At 41.9% G+C, this 6,296-nt stretch overlaps 1 pseudogene; it reads right to left on the minus strand.

Annotated features, from left to right (window-relative positions):
- Positions 1 to 4,156: 4,156 nt before the first annotated feature.
- Positions 4,157 to 6,296, minus strand: part of LOC102422080 — a 3,014-nt pseudogene continuing 874 nt past the window's right edge.

A 6,296-nucleotide genomic window follows, 5' to 3' on the forward strand; every position in this document is an offset into this window, starting at 1 on the left:
GGGGTGGGGGCTCTAAATGGAACTTGCTAACATTTAAGGGACTTTACCCAGTTACAATGCAGTGCTCTTAGTCTCCTGGGACTAGATGAATTATCTTCATTTTACTATGAACTTTTGGTGCCCCTGTTGGCTAGTAAGTCTTTCTTGGCTTGTTTTAGAACTTCACAAGGACAGCAAACTAGTCAAGGCTCAGTGAACCTTGGCTTTGTAAAATTGGCGTTTTTTAGCAGCCTCTAACGCCCACAAGCTGGGGGAAAGTGGGTCTGATGCCTCATGAAAGAAATCATGACATATAATACAAATCAAAACTGTTTTACTTATGAGTCTGTACCTAATCTTTTTAACCCCCACCCCCTCCCCAGCTCAAATGAACAGCAGCTCCTATTTGCTGAAAGTAGGTGACTTTCTGAGTAAGTAACCAACTCTTTTTTTGCTGCCTGTTCCCTTTGGCTTCTTGTAATTACTGTAATATCATCATATAGAATGCGGAGCACCATGGTAATTTTCATGACAACTGATCATTATTTCCCAGATAAAAGGAGGGAACTAATAAGTATTAGGAACTCAAAAAATGATATTGGGCTAAATTCTTGTGATGCTAGTAGAATTTTGTACTGGAAAGGACTGTTTTGGAGCAACTGCCTAATTAAGTCTTTTCCTTTTGCAGACAAGGAAACAGAGGTCCAGAGAGGTTAAACAACTTGCCTAAGGGGTCACTATGTTGTGAAATAAACTCAGGATCCTCAGTTTAGTGTTTCTTTGTGCTTCATCTTCTATATGGCTTCTTTCTATTATAGCCCACTGGACCATAAGCTCCATGGAGGAACCATGTTTGTCCTGTTAATTAATGTTACCCTAGTGCCTACCATAGGACCTAAGTATTTTTTTGAGTGACTAGATAAACTGTTGGAGTTTCTAAAACCGGGGTACATGGCTGCATATCATATGATACATGAAGTCACAAGATAAAACATATCTTCCTAAAGTGTCAGTGTACTCAGATTTTTTGAAGTTGGATTGGTTTAAATATTATAACTAGTAATTTAAAAATTTACTCTTATTATCATGTTATGGAATGGATAATGTTAGCATGAGTTTAATAAGAAAGCATCAAATAAATTACAGGATTATAGTATTTTTAAGAGAAGCTAGAAATTTAGAAATGAGATCGGATTTTAAATGTTGGCAATTAACTTAAGGGTTATTTATTATTTATTTTTAATCTTCACCCAGGGATATTTTTTCCATTGATTTTTTAGAGAGAAGGGAAGGGAGGGAGGTGGGGGAGAGAGAGAGAAACATTGATGTGAGAGAGACACATTGATTGGTTCCCTCCCCCACTCACCCTTACCCAGGCTGGGGAACCAAGGTACATGCCCTTGAGGAATCGAACCTGTGACCTTTCGTTCTTCGGGCCAACACTCCAACCCCTGAGCCAAACCGGCTAGGGCTTAATTGTTTTTATTTTTATTATTATTTTTTAATATGTTTTTATTGATTTCAGAGAGGAAGGGAGAGGGAGAGAGAGAGAGAAACATCAATGATGAGAGAGAATCACTGATTGGCTGCCTCCTGCACGCCCCCCACTAGGTATTGAGCCCACAACCAGGGCATGTGCCCTTGACTGAAATCGAACCTGTGACCCTTCAGTCTGCAGGCCGATGCTCTGTCTACTGAGCCAAACCTGCTAGGGCCTTAAGAGGTTTTTAAATAAACTTGTGTGAGTCAGACAAAACACATCTTTGTGCCTGAGCATCTGTTCGTGACCTATGAAATAAACAGGTCTGGGCAGGAACTAGACTTTGGACAGGGCCAAATGGATGATGGTGTCAGGGATGGCTGCCATTCTGGGTCTGGCTCCTCTCTAGCTTTAGACTGGCCATATAGCTCGGAGTGGAAAGAGTGAAGTTAAGAGTTGAAAGGTTAGGATAATTCCCACATTAAACATCACCGTCTGTTGGAAGCAACTACTAAACTCACAGGCAATCTCGGCCCTTAGCTTCTCATTTACTCCCCTTGTTTTGCAGATAAACTAAGGTCCAGAGAAGGAAGTAGAGTTTTTCTCTAGGACCCTAAGCAGCAGGCATAGGTCCTGGGCAGGCCCCACTTGAAACTCCATACCTTTGGTACTCCTGCCTCACATGCTCCAATGGTATGGGGTAAGGGGCTTCCCTGGCATACTTTGGGATGGTGAACTTCACTTCTTGATACAGTCGCATCATTGTGAGCAAAGGGGGGGTAGAGGTGGCAGTTAGTAGCATGCTCAGCCTCATCTTGGTGCAAAGGGTCTATTTCTGTCACTGGCGTCAGATTGACCTTATTTTTTCTACCGAGAAAGATATAGAAGACAGCTAAGCAGATGGAGCTTCATTGCCAAGCTAGATCTGTCCCACCTTGTGCTTTCCTTGCTTCTTTCCCTATTCTGTTTCCTCCCCTCCAGCTTCTTCCTCCTTGAGCCTTACTACCTTTCCCTTCTGCATCACACCCTCCTCCATCCTTTATCTTTTGTTTCTCTCTCACTGTTGCCCTTCTCCTCACTGTGAAATTCTTATAATGCCAGTACAATAGGTGCAATCTGGGATTGGACATGTTTTCCACGTTTTTTGAGGGGACTTGCTCTAAGTAGGACAACTAAATAAGGGAGATTAGATGTCTTTAAATCACTGCCTCTTTACCCTCACCCCAGGTTGGAAAGGATAAAATCTCAATTCTGGACTTGGCTACAGGGCTCATATAGTCTGGTGCCATCTCATTTTGCTGCCTTCTGTCAGCTGCCTGGTGTTTAACACCCACTGTTTCCTTGTGCTCCTGCTCAGTGGAATGACTTTGTTTTAGCAATTCCCTCGGAGTAGAAAGTTCTAGTAACTCCCTTTTTTAAAAAAATATTTTTATTGATTTTTAGAGAGAGAGGAAGGGAGAAGGGATAGAGAGATAGAAACATTGATGAGAGAGAAACATTGCTTGGCTGCCTCCTGCATGCCGCCTACTGGGGATTGAGTCTAGAACCCAGGCATGTGCCCTAACCAGGAATGGAACTTGTGACCTCTTGGTTCATGGGGTCAATGTTTACCCACTGAGTCACACTGGCTGGGCAACTCCCTTTCCTCTTTATGTGACAAACTCCTACTCATCTTTCATACAGTTCAATTGCTACCTCCTCAACAAAGCTTTCCCTGATTGCTCCATAAGCAGAATTTATTTTGATCTTTGTATTTTGCTTCTACTTTTATAGTTGTATTTTGGTGTTCCATCACACCCAAAACTGCTTTCATTTATAGTATAGAACAGCAATTTTCAACATGTGCTGCAAGAATTTTTAAAACATTCAACACCTGACTATTTAGTCAGGGTGGCATCAACCTCTTTTCCCTTAGATTATCAAATAAAAAAAATGACATCCAACACAACAGTAGTCATTCAGTGTGAATGGATAAAAACTATACCCATTTTTTTTGTCAGATCGGCAAAAAATATATTTTTTGGTGTGCCGCAGAATTTTAGTAATTAGTTTATATGTGACATGAGATGAAAAAGATTGAAAATCACTGGTTTAGAGACCATATAAGCTAGGGGACAGTGTGCTACTTATCCCTGTTTTCCTTGTGTCATTGTAATAGGCCTGGCAGAATGAATGACAGAAATATAGGTGTAACAGTACCCATTGTATAGGGTTGAATGTTAAATGCTACAGTTATAAAAATTCTTTATTTCTGCTCCTTTCATACACCTGTTTAGGAAACAGTTTTACATACACATCTGAAGTAATGTACTGTCACATACTCTTTAAAGGCAAAGCACCACAGGTAAAGCTGATAAGCTGTCCTGAGTTCTCAGCTTATAGATCTTGCTTCCTGATTTTACATTAATTTCTGAAAGAAATGTCATCTCCAAAAAATGTTGAGGGTTGTAAAAAAATAATCACTATTTAATATTATAGGTGTAGAAATGGAGTATATTTTCTTTAAGAAATTAAAAACTGAGAAGAAAATGGCACTTAACATCATTAGTATATCAATGTAGGTCAGCAGGAAAAAAACCACTGTGATATACTTGTTTCTGATACCAAGAAGATATTGTAGTCTGAGCCTTAATATGCTCCCATGTTTCTACTAAATGCTTCTTCTCTGATGCTTTTCATCCTTTTCCATATTTCATATCAGAGGTTTGGTACAGCCTTTAAAACTTCATTAACAGGAACACATCCAGTATCCACAGATTTCTTCTCAAAAAGCATGCAACCCATCAGATAGCCCGGCAGTTTCATTCTGACACTCTAGCCACGAAAAAACTCAATACGACAGAGATAAATCCAGTGAATAGAAAAAGAAATCTATTGAGTTTTGGAATGTTTGGAGCATTGTATTGGTCTAGGATTATGAAACCTAAACCTCCCATTGTAAACAGGAAGCTGGCTGCGAGTCCTACCATAATATATTGTCCATTTACCCTGTAGGCCAAGAAAGCGAGTGGTCTCTGATGCCATGTTTATCAGTCATAGAGCCAGCACTTAGAGGTTCACCAATAGCATCATAAATTATTCCTCTGTGATGAGGAAGTAAGACACCACCACCAGAGCATACACTGTCATGGCCTAGAGCAATGGTTCTCAACCTGTGGGTCGCGACCCCTTTGGCGGTCAAATGACCCTGTCACAGGGGTCGCCTAAGACCATCCTGCATATCAGATATATACATTACGATTCATAACAGTAGCAAAATTACAGTTATGAAGTAGCAACGAAAATAATTTTATGGTTGGGGTCACAACATGAGGAACTGTATTTAAAGGGCCAGAAGGTTGAGAACCACTGGCCTAGAGCATGTGTACCCAGGACAGCTTCAGCTTCAGCTTCAGGTTGGGGCATTCCAGCACTAAGAATGGGATTCTAAAGTCTCCATGTTGGTGGTGGCAAGGGCAGCTCTTGGTCCTTGAGAGATACCTTCTAACTGGTAGAAATCTTGGAAGCTCCTAGAAGTTGGTAGCATTTGATTTCAGAGAGGAAGGGAGAGGGAGAGAGAGATAGAAACATCAGTGATGAGAGAGGATCATTGATCAGCTGCCTCTTACACTCCCCCCACTGGGGATTGAACCTGCAACCTGGGCATGTATCCTGACCGGAATCACACTGTTCATAGGTCAACACTGAACCACTGAGCCATGCCGGCTGGGCAAACTATTTTTAACAAGTTCCCTGAATCTCTGTTTTGTAGCCAGATTGGAAACTTGTAATTGAGAGGAAAGAACTAGAAGTAAGATCTGTATTATCTTCCTGTATCAACTTGGATAAGTTATTTTTTCTTTTTTTGGACCTCAATTTCTTTCTTTCTTTCTTTCTTTCTTTCTTTCTTTCTTTCTTTCTTTCTTTCTTTCTTTCTTTCTTTCTTTCTTTCTTTCTTTTTAATGTTCTTATTTATTTACTAAAGGCCTGGTGCATGACATTTGTGCACTGGGGGATGTCGGGGTCCCTCAGCCCTGACCTGCACCCTCTCCAATCTGGGAGCCTCAGGGGAGCCCTCTCCAATCCGGGAGTTTCTGTCTGTCTTTGCAATCATATGAGCGAATTGTCTGAGACCCCAACTCAGTTTGGTTTGTTGCTCACAGAATAATAGAGGCATTTTTTTTTCTTTGCTTCATTGGCAGAGATTTCCTGTAAGTTTTAGGATACCTTCCCTTTAATTTTTCCTAGACACTCTGATTTTACTTATGTCTCTCACCTTTGCTTTCCCTCCATCCCCCACCACAACAGTAACTTGCTCCAGGCTCACTTTGCTCTAGTGCAGTGGTTCTCAACCTTCTGGCCCTTTAAATACAGTTCCTCATGTTGTGACCCCAACCATAAAATTATTTTCGTTGCTACTTCATAACTGTAATGTTGCTACTGTTATGCATCGTAATGTAAATACCTGATATGCAGGATGGTCTTAGGCGACCCCTGTGAAAGGATCATTTGACCGCCAAAGGGGTCGTGACCCACAGGTTGAGAACCGCTGTTCTAGTGTCTAGGAGATCCGTCTGCCATCAGAACTAAGATTCCCAGCATTCCTGGTGCTCCCCACGCTCTGGGCTTCTGCTTCAGGTCCTTGGGCTGCCACCAGAACTACTATTCCCAGAATTCCTGGTGCTCCCCACACTCTTGGTTTTCCCTTCTTGCTCTGTCTCTGTCCCATGGCCTCCCACTCTGCCAAATCCTTCAAGCTGCCAGCTCTCCCTCTCTGCTCTCCGTCTGGCGGCTTGGGAGCCAAGTTCCCAGCCGCTCCACTCTCGCAGCTCTCCCGTTCTGCTCTCCGCCCGGGGCT

The sequence above is a fragment of the Myotis lucifugus genome, unplaced genomic scaffold (genome assembly GCF_000147115.1).
Source record: "Myotis lucifugus unplaced genomic scaffold, Myoluc2.0 scaffold_60, whole genome shotgun sequence".
Lineage (NCBI taxonomy): Eukaryota > Metazoa > Chordata > Mammalia > Chiroptera > Vespertilionidae > Myotis > Myotis lucifugus.